We start from the raw sequence: 15,918 nt of genomic DNA, 5'->3' as shown, positions 1-15,918 counted from the left end.
TTCTTTACATTTCAATGTATATATCAAAAGGTTAGTAGCTGGACCAAATAAAAAATATATATAATTCAGAAATTCATGAAATTTTTTCGCAAATAACGTTTTTTCGTTGCCCATACTATTAACCAATTAATAAAACATACTGTGTATGTACATATATATATATATATATATTTATATATAAAAAACGGTCTTCAATTTCATCAAGTACTTTCAATTAATTCTTTGTGTTCAGATTTATTACATATTAGGTACATATGTATTTAGTACATATTTTATTGCAGTTAAACTATTATTTAATTTGATTGGTTACTATTTTCTTTCAAAAATGACTGAACTATTTAAATAAATTATTTCATATTCATCTGTGTGAAGACAGCACGATTAGTGAACATTAACATTTCTAAGAATACATGAATTTGTCTAAAGAAGGATTTTTTTAGGAAATATTGTACGAGAAGCATTCCAAAATGAACCCAATTTGCCTTTAGCTTTTTACATCGATTCTACAGAAATGACAGCAGAAAAAGCAAAAATACCAAGAACAGTGAAAATAAGACGAGAAACAAACAATAAGAAAAACCACAAACAATTTAAATGGATTATGTGTTTACACTCAAAATGGGTGGGGCCAAAAGGCCTGGATAAAGAAACCCCACGAGTGGTGTGAGAGTCGGTAGTGGAGGCAGTGTTGCAAATTGATGGTAGCTCTTCGCCATCAAATGGACAAGCAGGCGCACATGAGGAGGAGGACAAACAGGCCGGCTGGCTGCCGCCAGGGCTTCAGTCGGACGAGCGAACTGACAAGTTCAAGGCAGTGGTGCATGCGGGGTAGGGTGGATGGGATAGATGGTGCTGGTCGGGGCGTTCGATGTGGCAGAGCTGGCCCTGGTGTCGGCGCAGCTACTATAGGGATTACGCTTCAACACAAGCAGAAGCAAACAATTGTGCTCACGGCCCATGCGTGTGTATGTTCATGTTCCAGTGCGTTTACTTGGTCGCTCGTTTGTTTGTTTTTACAAACGAAATTGTTTTTAATGAGATTTCGGACTGAAATCTTTTTATTTGAATTTTATTTTAGGCTGTCGGAAATGCTATACTACACCAGTTACTTCTGATTAAAAATTGTGGTGAATGAATTTCGACGGCGAATGATTTCGAAATTCCACATCCCTATCAACCAGCGCTCTGCAGCGGTTAACTGTATGTCCTTGTGGGCTTACCAACAATTTTTTTCTGTTGATTCACGTGCATAATGTCTAAATTTCGGAGAATGTATTTACATACATACAAACACAGATTCTACATATATTATAAGTACGGAATAAATCCTTTGAGGAAGTACGTGTACATACTCGTACATATGTGCAATGTGTACATGACATAAAGATAAATATTTTTAAATAAAATATACAAAATGTACATATGCATGTGCAATATTTCTGGGAAATTTAACGATGGTTGAACATTTTAAAAAATCACATCCGTTGCAGTCTGCAACTAGTTGAGCTGAACAGAAGTCAAATTTTTTGATTTCAGCTGTGCGGCAGTAAAATGCAGACGGCACACTATATCTCTTTGTATTGGCCAATTAATTCTGATGGATGAATGAAACACATAACGCACTAGCGCACAAAATGTATATTTTTGAAACAAAAAAGCACCATTATTGCACTCACTATATGTACATATGTATGACATATATGCTCCAGCACTTAATATACATATGTACATATATATATTTCTGAATATAAATGCTATCTACAACCTAGTAAATTGTGCGGTTTGCTGATAAAATTAAAAAAAATAGAAAGTTTATACATATGTAGCTTATTTGTTTGTGAATTCATTAGAAAATTTAGACCCCTGCCAAGCTAAGTATATTCATATGTACAATGTACATATTTATAACCGTTTGAGTATTATCCAGATATACTAATGAGATTTATAGCAAATAAAATAAAAGTGTGTCTTGCTGAGCAAAAACTTTCCATGTTACCCAGCTTGTCGACGCATCACTATTTACACCAAAAAACACTTTCAAGCATGCATTCCATACTGTTAGACAGCGGGTCTGTGGGAAAGTCAGCATTCCGCAAATTTGCATGGAATCGAAATTGCTTTCGACTATGCTTCTTTATGTAGCAGCCAAGATAAAAAGAAAGTAAAGCTAGCCTCGCGAGCCGTGGCTTTTGATACCCTTACAGATAATTCGTTTCAGCCAACTATATGTATATGTATATACAGTTGTGTTCAATGAAATAGTAGTGCCGCACCTCACTACTTTCAAAACTCTTTTTGAGATATTTCTAGTCCTTCAAATTAAACAAGTGATACCTTTACGGAAAGCCTGGAATGTAAGCATTCGAAACTTGAAGAAACCCCGTTACATTTGCATTCCATCTTCTTGTTTTTCATGACATCAGACAACTACCCATGATATCTGCTGTTCAATGAAATAATAGTGTTTTTTTAGAATATTGAAAAAAAATAACGAAACTCAAATACAAGCATATATCTCATGTTCTTCATGTTTCTTGAGCTTTAATATGTAGTTTTTTATCAATTTGGTTTTCATTGCGAACATGCACCGGCCGGATATGGGTCATTAATCTCTTGCCAACGCTTCAATAGGATTTGAGCCAATAATCCATGAACCACTTACTAAAACTTGGCTCTGGTTCACGGATTTGCAGTTGAAATAATGTATTTGGTATTCCAGCATAAGATTTCGATGAGATTTATATCCAGTTGGACAGTTGACCAAGGCAAAACGTCGATCTTGAATAAGTCAGACAATTTCAACTTTAGCATTAAAAATATAAATACTGGCATTTTTTGGAAAAATTTTGTTAATTAATTATTATATAGATATGTATTGGCTATAGGTATGACAAAAAAAAAATTACGAAATTCCAAGCAAAACGTAAAAGAAATGAAGAAAACCAAAAAACGGCATTTTTGACGCTGTCAATAAATTCTTTGCAAAATGCAAACACTGCTTGAAAGAATACCTCAGAAAAACTAACGGGTCAGAAAATTCGAAAACGACCGATTGTATGCTCTTTTCTAGACTTCCTTGGTCTCATTTCAGCTAAAAGTTGCTTCGGTTCAAGTCCCGTTTTTTTTTTATTGATGATTTTTGCAATGCTTGGCAAACGCACTGAGGATAATTTGATTTAATTAGTTTATTATAATTTTACAAATAAAAAAATAGCATGAGAGTTAGCTGAAACTTATAAAATTAGACTTACAACAATTTATAATATAATGAACCATCCGGAAAATGAAAAAAGGCTGGAATTTCAGAGCTCTGACGGCAGACCACCAAATCTTTCTCGGCGCGACAGTGCAGAAGTTTAAAAAAAAATTGAAATTAAACCGTAAAAAAGCCTCAGAGAATTGACGAATGACATTAAAATACTTTGCAATAAGACCATATGCCATGAGAAAGAAAAAAAAGTACTGAACGACACAAGTACTTATCATATGTTGCAAGGAAGAAGCCATTGCTATCCTCTGTTAACATTGAAAGCGCTTGAATTTCGCTATATTTAATTCTAGCAATTCGCCGGAGTATTGGAACGATGTCATTTTTTGTGACGAGACAAAGATATCGATGTATTATAATGAAGGACCAGGAAAAGTTTGGCGGAAGCCAAACACAGCACTCCAGGCCAGCTAAAAGTTGCTTCGGTTCAAGTCCCGTTTTTTTTTTATTGATGATTTTTGCAATGCTTGGCAAACGCACTGAGGATAATTTGATTTAATTAGTTTATTATAATTTTACAAATAAAAAAATAGCATGAGAGTTAGCTGAAACTTATAAAATTAGACTTACAACAATTTATAATATAATTAACCATCCGGAAAATGAAAAAAGGCTGGAATTTCAGAGCTCTGACGGCAGACCACCAAATCTTTCTCGGCGCGACAGTGCAGAAGTTTAAAAAAAAATTGAAATTAAACCGTAAAAAAGCCTCAGAGAATTGACGAATGACATTAAAATACTTTGCAATAAGACCATATGCCATGAGAAAGAAAAAAAAGTACTGAACGACACAAGTACTTATCATATGTTGCAAGGAAGAAGCCATTGCTATCCTCTGTTAACATTGAAAGCGCTTGAATTTCGCTATATTTAATTCTAGCAATTCGCCGGAGTATTGGAACGATGTCATTTTTTGTGACGAGACAAAGATATCGATGTATTATAATGAAGGACCAGGAAAAGTTTGGCGGAAGCCAAACACAGCACTCCAGGCCAAGAACATTGTGCCAACCGTCAAATTTGGCAAGCTCTCAGTCTTGGTGTGGGGCTGTATATCATCTAAAGGCGTTGGAGAGCTGCGCATTTTCAATGATATAATGATCAAGGAGTTCTACTTGGACATTTTAAAAAATGAATTGACCAAAAGTGCGCAAAAGTTTGGCTTTGTTGATCCAGGAAACAGCAGCAAACTCAAATACAAGCTCTACCAAAACAATGATCCGAAGCAAAAATCGCTGCTGAGTCGCACCTGGGTGCTTCATAATTGAAGCCCCAAGTTCAAAAATTGATTTGATAAAGTGTATAAATGAGGAGTGGGGAAAAATATCTGAATATTACGATATAGAGGCACTTATATCGTCGATGTCGCGTCGTCTCAGGGCAGTTATGGATGCTAATGTTATGCATACAAAATATTAGCCAATTATATCTTGTTGTTACAAAGATATATAATTTTTTAGTATTATTGTTTGCATTTTGCAAAGAATTTATTGACAGCGTCAAAAATGCCGTTTTTTGGTTTTCTTCATTTCTTTTACGATTTGCTTGGAATTTCGTAATTTTTTTTTTTTTCCTTCCTATAGCTTATACATATATATAATATAATTAATAAACAAAATTTTTCCAAATAATGCCTGTATTTATATTTTGAATGCTAAAGTTGAAATTGTCTGACTTATTTCATTTTGCAAACAATTAGTTGACATACTGTACACAGTTTCGCTCATAACCATACTATACTCAAACGCCAGGCTAGAAAGTAATAGCTCATATGAGCTGGGCCCCATAAGGCTCAGCCTAGCATGCCCAATGCTATTTTTTTCATGATTTTAAGTGATAATCGGATTTCTGTGAATGCCAAACATAATCTTTTGAGTTTATCTTACCATATAATACAACTTTACTATCATCAGTCAAAAGCATCTTTGTCACTGTGAACACAGGCCAGACCACATGCGATTTTCCAAACTGAAGTCGTGCACCCATGTACTCTCAGATCCAAACGCGGAGCTTTCTGGGACTTCTTGCATTCAAATAATGTGTAATCAACCGTCTAAGAACCGTCACATCACTGACAGAGCGATTAAAAATTCTTTTCATAATTTTTGAGGATATTGAAGGCGTGGTCTTGCCTTCGACCATCGCCGACCATCCTCTAAAAAATATGTTTTTCGAATACAAAATCAATTTTCAGTCTATTTCTTATAGTTAATTAATTAAACACAATAGTGAGAGTGCATACAACTTAGTTTTCAATCCCAATATACCTCCTGCCTTAAGTTTTTAATCTAAATCTTGGGTCTCCTCTTCTGGACCGAGCAATGATTTCTTCAACGCTTCAAAATCAAAAGAACCGCTATGTACAAACCTTTCTTTCATCAAATTATTTGATAACCAAATTGAGCTTACGGGTTGTGACTTATTTAAACTAATTTGCTTTTTTATTTTTCATTTTTTAAAATAAATTTATCCCAGCACTACTATTTCATTGAACAGCAGATATCATGGGTAGTTGTCTGAAGTCATGAAAAACAAGAAGATGGAATGCAAATGTAACGGGGTTTCTTCAAGTTTCGAATGCTTACATTCCAGGCTTTCCGTAAAGGTATCAGTTGTTTAATTTGAAGGACTAGAAATATCTCAAAAAGAGTTTTGAAAGTAGTGAGGTGCGGCACTACTATTTCATTGAACACATCTGTATGTATATTAGGCTTGGCCAAAATTTGAGCAAACAAATTTTTTGGGTAATAATACATTAAAAAAAAATTGAATTCGCCGGTTTTTTCGAAAAATATTGAAACTTAGAAACTAGTTCATATTGATAATAAGGTATTTTTATTTATTTTTTATTTACTGTTAAAAAATGAACGATTGGTGAAAATCAAGAAGTTCAGCTGAGGTTGTTAAGTTGTTTAGTTAACTATTTCGCAAAAACTTGTGCTGGTTTTTTACTACCAATATTAATGACGATATGAATGGTATCAATATATATGCAATAGATTTCACCAATTACACTACTCGAAACGAGTTTTCCTCAAGGAACAAAACCAACTTTTTCTTAAAGACTTAGGGCTTAGAAATGGTTTGATGATAATTTTTTGTTTTCTATGGCAGAACTTTGTTTTGAAGAATTTTTGAAAACTGATATATTTTTTTAAAGTTTTTTTCAGAGATAGCGCTTTGTTTTTTCACATAACTTTAGTATCTAACGTCTGGTTGTAAAGAACTTTGCTATTTTGCAAAGATAATTAAAACTTCAAAAAACTTTTTTGTCCCAGCCTAATGTATATAATGTATTAGACAGTCGGACTCAGATGTTATATGGTTATATGTTATATTATCTGCGCATAGGTCGTAAAGTACTATTGATCTTCATATTACAACCCATTAACTTTTAATCGCGAATTTAGTGTTTTTATACCCGTACTCAAAAAAGAGTTAAGGGGTATATTAGATTTGTGGTAAAAATGGATGTGTGCAACGCAGAGAAGGAAACGTTTCCGACCCCATAAAGTATATATATTCTTGATCAGCATCAATAGCCGAGTCGATATAGCCATGTCCGTCTGTCCGTCCGTCTGTCCGTCTGTCCGTCCGTCCGTCCGTCCGTCTTGATGAGCGCCTGGATCTCAGAGACTATAAAAGCTAGAGCAACCAAATTTTGTTTCCAGACTCATGTGATATCACACTGCTACAAGTGTATTTAAAAATTTCGCCCCGCCTTCTTCCGCCCCCACAAAAGACGAAAATCTGTGGCAGGCACAATTTTAAAGATACGATAAAACTAAAAACGCATTATCGTAGAGAATGCCCATATCTACCAGATTGCCGAATCCGAATCAGATCGGATCATAATTATAGCCAGAATGAAGAAATTAATTTTCAGTTGCTTCCCCTGCCCACTCCTGCCGACGACAACGCAACTCATTTTCCTTCTCGCTCGCACACTCTGCCGCGTTCAGTGCGCGAGCAACCCCTATCGGAGGAGATGTAGAATATGAATGGTACATCTATAATCTACATGTTAGATGTAGAATAAAAAAACATTGTAGATGTAGATAACAGATGTAGCAAAAAAATGTAAAATGTAAAATTTTTTTTTAAATTCTAAAAAATTATATCCTTTAAAAAATGTATATACTGACTGAGTACGGGTATAAGTAGAGTCGCGTCCCCAGAAGCGACTCGCACGTTCCTTCTCGTTTGATCAAGTATTGTTTTGATTTAGCTATCAGTAGATATTTTTTGTGACATAACATGCCACCAATTAACTTTTAAATGGGATTTCACGATCTTATTTTTTTTTTTATCAAGTATTGCTTTGATTTTAACTGTCATTGTGTTTTGTGATATTACATATGTTTAATGATTTTTGAACAAGTATTGCCTTGATTTAGTTGTCAGTGTTGATTTGTGATATAATCTCGATCTAATATCTTTCTGTGCATTGCACAGACCATTGCACAGTGGTTTTTTTTTCCGTTTTTTTGTCATAGAGCCAATTTTCTTTTAGTTAAGTAATTTAACATTTAGTTGATTTAGTAAGCTTATTAAATTCCATACGTTTTGTATGAAATTGGCAGGAATTGGCTTGTTCTGGCGAATGTTTTGTAAAAACTGAAACGATTGTCTATTTGTGTCAATGTTAGTTGTTTCTGTCCAATTAAGCCATGTTTTGCCTATGTATATTTTTAGAATGACCTTAACAAATGTAGTTGTGTTTCGTCGATCAGTACTTTTGCATGGCAAAGCGTTTCAAAAAGTGGTAATTTATAAGTTTTTAAACAATGTGTGATAATTTTTGAGAAGCTAGTATCCTCTTTGTCTGAATTCACATGATTTTGAGAAAATACTAATATTTTTAGTGCAATATGTGTAGACATTTTTAGCAACAACAATCGCTCATAGGACGCAGATTAACAGCACATATTGCAAGCTATCACTCAAAAACATTTAAATGTCGAGAATATTATGTCAATAAATAAATAAAAAGTAAAAATCCGAAGTGTTATCTAATACCTCGTTGCAAGTCGGACAGATCAGTTTTATGGCAGTTATATGAAATAGTGAGATAGCCCCAAACCATATGAAACTTAATAGGTCATCTTGTATACGTATAAGCCAAATTTCACTTTAATAGCTTCATAAAAAAAAAGGTTGGGGCAAGTCGGCCAGATCGGTTATATGGCAGCTAGATGAAATAGGGCCCTAAATCAAAAATGAAACTTGGTAGGTTCTCTTGGGTATGTAAAATATCAATACAATCCCAATTTCAATTCAATAGCTTTCAATTTAGAGTTTATACCAAATAACGGGGAAAAAAAACTTTTCATTGCAATTACGATAACGACACTTTGAATTTCTTTTTTAAGTTGTACTATAAACTTAACTTATTATAATAGATTATTGTTCAATAGTAAAAGAATGCAGCAATGCGCCAACAAGAAATAATAACGAAATATAGTAAGATTTATACTCCAAACATTTTCAGAAAAGTTAAAAAACAAAAAGTAAAACTCAAGGACTTTGACAGTAAGATACTAAAAGGCACACAGCAGGTAGATTTATAAGCGAGTACTTTAAATAAGCTCTTTTTAAGAAAAAAGCATAGTCCGAGCAGATGAAATATAAATATGAGCACGTTAAACGCGATAGATTACGAAAATAGGACGAAAATAATATTTTTAATTGGTTTTACTTTCATTCAACACTTTATAATATGTAAAATTAAACTTCCAGTTCTTATTTTAGTAAGAACATCAATAGCACTGTCCGTAAATTGCAGTATTATTTTAAAGTTGTGAAAAAGGTTTTACATTTTTTAAAGCTGTAATGCCTTTAGTTCATTTGACTGCGCTGATGGTGTTGATCAAGAATACTTTACTTCCTTCTTTCGGTAATTTATACCCGTGCGTACTAGTATGTATCTCCTCGAATACAATATTCCCTTTTACTCCACGGGTAATGGGTACAGAAAGTTGTGTGGGGAAAGTTACCGCACAAAACTAAAAGATAAAGAGTTTCATTGAGATGGGCATGGAGATTACCTATCTGGCGATGCTTGGTTTCAAATGGACAGGCATTCTTCACAATGTTTTCTACAACTTTTCCGCCCCTTGCATGTCTGAGGCAGACATTGTCAGGAGTATTATGCAGGAGTATTACACAAAATTACCTGCAGTTGGACATCCTACTTGTGTAATAAGTACTATTTGGCTTGCATTCATAAATGAATTACAGGTAATAAGTATTCATCATTTTTATGCATATGTATATAAGTTTAACATTTTTGCTTATTTCCTCTTGCAATGAGAAAAATATGTGAATTTATATTGTGTATACTGCACTTCTTTTGTCATCTGAAAGCGCCATTCTGCGAGACCAAATATGTACACATACATATGTAGGTTTCAGATGCCAGGCAAAACGTATTCGCAATGCCCTCATATAAATAGAGCCCGCACAAAGCAATTCTTCGGCACGTCTGTGGCCAATTGAGTTGTGGAGCGTGCCTGTTGACTTTACTCCTTATCAACAAGTCGCCACTTAATTCAATTACATTAGCAATCACGAACAAATTTAAGGAGGAGTCGAGCTCTGCTTTTAGAAGAAAAGGCTTGGCTACGGTGGGCAGGTCTGCGGCTAGACGACAGCTGAGCACCACCTAGTCTTTGCCACTATAATAAAGAAGTTGATAGCTGGCAGCAATTCCATTTGCATATTTTTGCCTTTGAATTCATTTCGAATATTCAGATGTGCTTTCGCGGTGAAACCTCTTGATAAAAAGGGTTTCCATATTGTTAAGTTAAAACGATTTGTAAAAGGTCCAATCTGTTCAGAAACATTGCCCAAGGTCAATTGGTAAGTGTTCTTCTTAAATGATGTAAAACTCTTAAGGGCAAATAATTAGAAGTATGACAGCGTTGTACTGCAAGATTTTCTGTAACTTCTTTACCAATCAATACTTATGTATGTAAGTATGTACTATCAGAAATATATTCAATATACTTATCTATATCAGCCCGCCTTGTATGCAAGGAGTGGAGTCGATTTTTTTCTTAAGTACAACGTACAAATTCATACTCTGCACTTTAACATTCAGATTATTAGATTCACAATTGTAACTTAAAATAAAAGACAGGTAAACCAATTGTTTTAAGATCCATTAAAATATTATAGCATATATACGTTTTGTCGCTATTTTTGCCAAAAGAGGTTGAAATAATCTTGTCGTATTGTCTTTCGCCTAGATCTGGGAGAGGTAATCAATGGAATAGCTGACTTCCCAAGTTTTCTTGTGTTCTGTTTTTTTTTTACGTAGATATAGCGGCCGCATAATACATCGTGAAGTATGAGCAAAAATGAAACTTTGCAATTCAATTAAAAAAGAACCATGTCCGACCGCCAAATAGTTTCTGCATGTAAATTCTTTTTTTTGGTTCGTTTTTTTTTAGTATATGCCCGTATATCGAACATTTACCATTTTTTGTAAAGAATTTTTTGTGAAGAGTTTTTGTTTGTTTGATTAACCCTCGAAAATAACATTTGACCGATTTTCGACTTTTCCTTAATTTTTTATTAAGTCAACATTTCATAAGAAATACCGCACAAAAATCATTGGATTTTAAAGCTTAATATTTCCCAGACGGTTAGCTAAGACCACAAAGTGCTTAGGTCCAACCAGATGTAAGAGTAGTTATGTGAAAAAAAAGAACCGCTACCTCTGAAGAAAAGCTTTAAAAAAATACCAGACTTCAAACATTCTTCAAACAGAAAGTTCTGATATAGAAAAAGGATCATAATTCGGAAAAAAACGTAAAGCCCCAAATCTATCCAAAACGAGAAGGAACGTGTGAGTCGCTTCTGGGGACGCGACTCTACTTATACCCGTACTCAGTCAGTATATACATTTTTGAGCCTAAGATTTTTTAGAATTTTAAAATTAAAAAAAAATATACATTTTACATATTTTTGCTACATCTGTTATCTACATCTAAAATGTATATTTTACATCTAACATGTAGATTATAGATGTACCATTCATATTCTACATCTCCTCCGCTAGGGGTTGTTCGCGCACTGAACGCGGCAGAGTGTGCGAGCGAGAAATTTTGAAATACACTTGTAGCAGTGGGATACCACATGAGTCTGGAAACCAAATTTGGTTGCCCTAGCTCTTATAGTCTCTGAGATCTAGGAGCTTATCGAGACAGACAGACAGACAGACGGACAGACAGACATAGCTATATCGACTCGGCTATTGATGCTGATCAAGAATATATATACTTTATGGGGTCGGAAACGTTTCCTTCTCTGCGTTACACACATCCACTTTTACCACAAATCTAATATACCCCTTAACTCTTTTTTGAGTACGGGTATAAAAAGGCAGTTTGGTTCCTTGAGGAAAAAAAGTTCTATTTTGTCGAATAGTGTTATTGAAGGCAATTATTTTTTTGTTTCTAAATATACAATGTACATACATACATATGTACATATGTATATATAAATGGACTTGCAACAAAACTGCAAAACTACGTTATTTTAACCAGTACTCAAAGAGTATTGTGGTATATTCGATTTGTGCAAGTGCATGTGTATGTAACAGCATGCCCTGCAGTACCATAAGTAGGCGATGACAATTGTCAACAACGCGTCATTTAGGCGTTGAGGTCGGTCAAACCGAACCCTTTTTTTCTTATTTTCTTTCGTTTCCCCGCGCGGCGTAACAGAATTCGGTTTTGCCGTCGGCGTCAACAACGTTATTACAATTGTGCGGTGAAAAGTGAGACGCAGGTTGTGTTATTTGGGCAAAATATATAATTTATTATTATCAGGTAACTGCAGTGTTTTATTAAAATAATAATAAAAATACATGTATTTCGCATTGTAAAAAATGAAAATGAAATGAATAAGTGTGAACAAAAACAGGAAAAACCCTAAATGCGGGACACGAGTCGAGCAGATACTGTGGATCTATCATAGCTGAGATACAGAGAGCATTGTTGAAACAACAGTTTAACAAATGAAACAGATGTACGAATTTCCAACACGCAATATATATACATATATATAAATATGCACATATATCATTTTTTTTGGTATTATTAGATCACCAATATACGGAACATTGGTATAATAAAATGCGATTACCAAAACGATGGCATACTTTACTAAAATATTTCCATTTCCAAAACTAAGAAAGATTTTTTTCAAGATAAATATCTTAAATAATTTTGATATAAAACACTATCGATGGCAAAAAGTTACGAAAACCGGAACGCACAAATCGTCATCGCAAAAATTTACGAAAACAGGAGCATAGCGGATATAATTGAATAGCCCATATTATTTCAGAGGCGATTCTGTTGAAGTGCCGATTCTTTTAAATTAAATATTTTTATACGCAATTTTGTCCTAAAAATTTCCATAATTTTTCTTGAAATATATCACTTATACATACATGGATTACTTTTCAGTGTAATTCATGGCTTATAAATGTATGCATTTTTCGTAATATTCATCACTTATAAATCGATGAGTGCTCTATGCTCCATGTTACATCTCCACCCAAAATTTTTTAGATACGAGATAATATAAAGTGTAGAATCATGTCTACCGGATTGCGGATTGTGGATGATTATAGCCAGAATGAAGAAAAACCATTAATCTCTAACTCACACTCTTAATCGTCAGGTGTGCGCCTCCAGCGGAATTACCGAGATAAAACGGTTTCCCGTCTCTCATGAAAATTGCATGAAAAATTAAGAGATATCGCGGTCTGTTTTGTGAACATATCCGCATTAGCCAACAAATCAATCTTTCCATTTGGCGAATAGTGATATCAAAAAAAAAATAATATATATATACATGGAGAGTGAGCATGTGGCACTTATCGGCTCCGATACCAGTTCCGGACGTAGACTTTTGTCAGTCACTGTACAAATTTGAATAAATGCTTCGGCTGGCTTGTCCAGCACCAAAGATTCTTTTTTTATTCAAATGTATACATTTTATAATTACGTTTCAGCTAATTGTTGAAATTCCTTGGTTAAGCCAATGCATTTACAGTCATTGCACAGAGGATAGTAATCTAAATGTCGTGGTTTTATTAATTTAATGATCGTACGCAGTTTAAGGTTTCACTAATGTAGAATAATAATGCACTAATATTTTGAAAAAAGCTTTGCCATTGTCGTAGGATATTTGGTTGCGACGCACAATGGGCCCTTCGGCCATTTCAGCTTGATAAAATAATAACTTCTGAACAAATAAAAATATCGTCATAAAACAAAATGAATTTGAAAGAAAACTTTTTCAAAACTTAGTTTTCAAGAGTACATGGTGCTACAATGTCTAGAAGCTTTACAATATGAGTTTAAAACTATACATGCGGAAGTATGTGCATATGTTTATACGGATACATGATCTTAAAAGCTTTTATGAGAAACCATCAGTATATGCTCATATAGATAGTCAAAGTTGACATTCGTTACTGGTGTATATTTTCCTATGTAAAATGATCAATATTTTTGTTGTCGATAAAACAATTGAGTTAATTGGATTTTACAAAGATAGAAATAAAATTTGTATTTGTTCTTATATATTTCTTTTGTTTTTGGTCTTCCTAGCATGTGCATAAAAGTTGAGTAAGTCCTGCTCACTGAAAAAATGGTGAACTTTGAATGCGCATGAAATCCTTGGAAAATTTTCTATCAGATGCGTATATTCAAACTATCCAAATGGCTTAATCTAAAAATGGAGGGACCGTTATCATTAAAAGCTATAATTTAAAAATCACACAATAATCCTTTTTTTTTAGTTTTTGAGATAATTATTACTGATAATAATTATTTTTATTAATTATTATGAATGATTATCCATAATAATTATGTTTGAGAAAAAACAATAAAACTAAAAAATAATGATTAAACTTTAAGTTTTATTTTTTCGATCAAATATAAAACTCAAAATTAAATAATTGAAATATCATGGAAGCTGAAATAAAAATAATTATTATCAATAATGATTATTCATAATTTGCATAGTTTATCCTTAGAGCAGTCTTTTTCTCTATATAATTCTTCTGTGCGGCTACTTTAAGTGAATGATTTTTTCGAGAAAAAAATAATCATTATTTACGGTCTCTGCAAAAATCTCTTGCCACCTCTTTTTTGCTACGAGTATATGTATGATAATTTAATTTATCTGTCGGATATTTATTTAGTTTTATAAGATACGTATAACTTTTAAAGTATTCGATTGTATAGTATGTTTAGAATATCGTTCAAAACTCTTAACATGTGAACAATAAATAAATTCCGTGTGCCTTTGTCGGTGTTGTCACAGTCGATTCTATATCGTTTACGTTTTGCACATATCCACACAAAGAAAATTTAGTTGAAATACAATAATATTCAGATGTGATAAACATTGCACATCTGTACTCATATGTATGTATGTATGTATATGAGCATATACTGATGGTTTCTCTTAAAAGCTTTTAAGTACATGTATAAACATATGAACGTATTTTTGCATGTATAGATTTAAACTCAATATTTTAAAATGAGGTCTGGTCTGCTGAAACCTAGACAACTTCATGGTGCTTAATTTTTTAATAAAAATATTTCAATGCTCTAAGATAAAAAATTATTTTAAAAATGATTATCTTTATCACTCATTATGCCTGAATTCGATTTTATTTTCAAAATATAAATTTTCTTAAATTGTTTGTTAGTTAGGTCACACAGTCGCCAAATTGTTTTCAATATACTGGGGATTTCCGACACTGACGTATTGCTAATGCAGTTTTTTTACTGGTTGCCATCATTTTTTGTCAATTTTTTTTTATTCACATGTATATCAGATGCACTCTTGTTACACCTTCTTTGAATGCGTCTTAACATCCGTAAAAAACATATTTTTATTATAAGAAAAATAGTCCAAGTGATCGTGAATATTTTTTTTAATTTGACATTTATGAAATAATTTGAGGCATTATTACTTCTTTTTCTTTAAATCTTATTTGAGCAGTACATCCATGCAGAATATAATTATACTAAATTTTAAAAAAGTTTTTCATACGTTTCTGTCTGCCGTCAAGTAAATATAAATTATAGAAGAATGACGGCAATTTGCGGTATATTCACAAGTATTGATATGGTCCCGTGCAGTTATTTACTGAATTTTGCTCGACCGTCGCGCTACAAGCTCTGCTTGGGACTGAAATCATAAAGAAATTTCGGTGATAGCGTGGCGTGAAAGAAGCCTGAATAAGGACCGTCGTGCTCGTCCCTTCGTAAGCACGACGCTCAGTAGCGACATTACGATTGCCGGGGAGTTTTAGTGCTGCGCACCCATTGGTGCCGTATATGGAAAGGGGTTGGAGAGAGAGCACCATGTCGCTTTACAAGGAAATAATAGATACCACCACGTGTTTGTGGAACTTATGTTAAATTGCTTTGCCTATGTAGATTATTCGAACAGGCCTGCTAAGAGCTGCTAAATGATATATGCATTTTTTTTTTTTAAATAAGGTCTGAAATATACATAGATCTTTTGGAAACACTTGACTATAATTTTTTCTCTATAAATTTTTACAAGGAGAATGTTCCGTTGTGCTCTCCAAATAATGTGTATTAATAGTT

At 33.5% G+C, this 15,918-nt stretch overlaps 1 protein-coding gene across 2 annotated transcripts in view; it reads right to left on the bottom strand.

The window, feature by feature from the left end:
* The window catches only part of LOC111073818 (lachesin), a 49,401-nt gene extending 33,974 nt beyond the window's left edge, over positions 1–15,427 (bottom strand). For both annotated transcript variants that reach the window (XM_041595279.1, XM_041595280.1), the window contains exon 1: positions 15,356–15,427. The gene's annotated coding sequence lies outside the window, so the exon portion shown is untranslated. The remainder of the gene's footprint in view (positions 1–15,355) is intronic.
* Between the last annotated feature and the right edge of the window lie 491 nt (positions 15,428–15,918).

The sequence above is a fragment of the Drosophila obscura genome, unplaced genomic scaffold (assembly GCF_018151105.1).
Source record: "Drosophila obscura isolate BZ-5 IFL unplaced genomic scaffold, ASM1815110v1 contig_46, whole genome shotgun sequence".
Taxonomy (NCBI): domain Eukaryota; kingdom Metazoa; phylum Arthropoda; class Insecta; order Diptera; family Drosophilidae; genus Drosophila; species Drosophila obscura.
The sequence above is the reverse complement of the archived record's forward strand: the minus strand, read 5'-3'. Positions and strand labels throughout refer to the sequence as shown.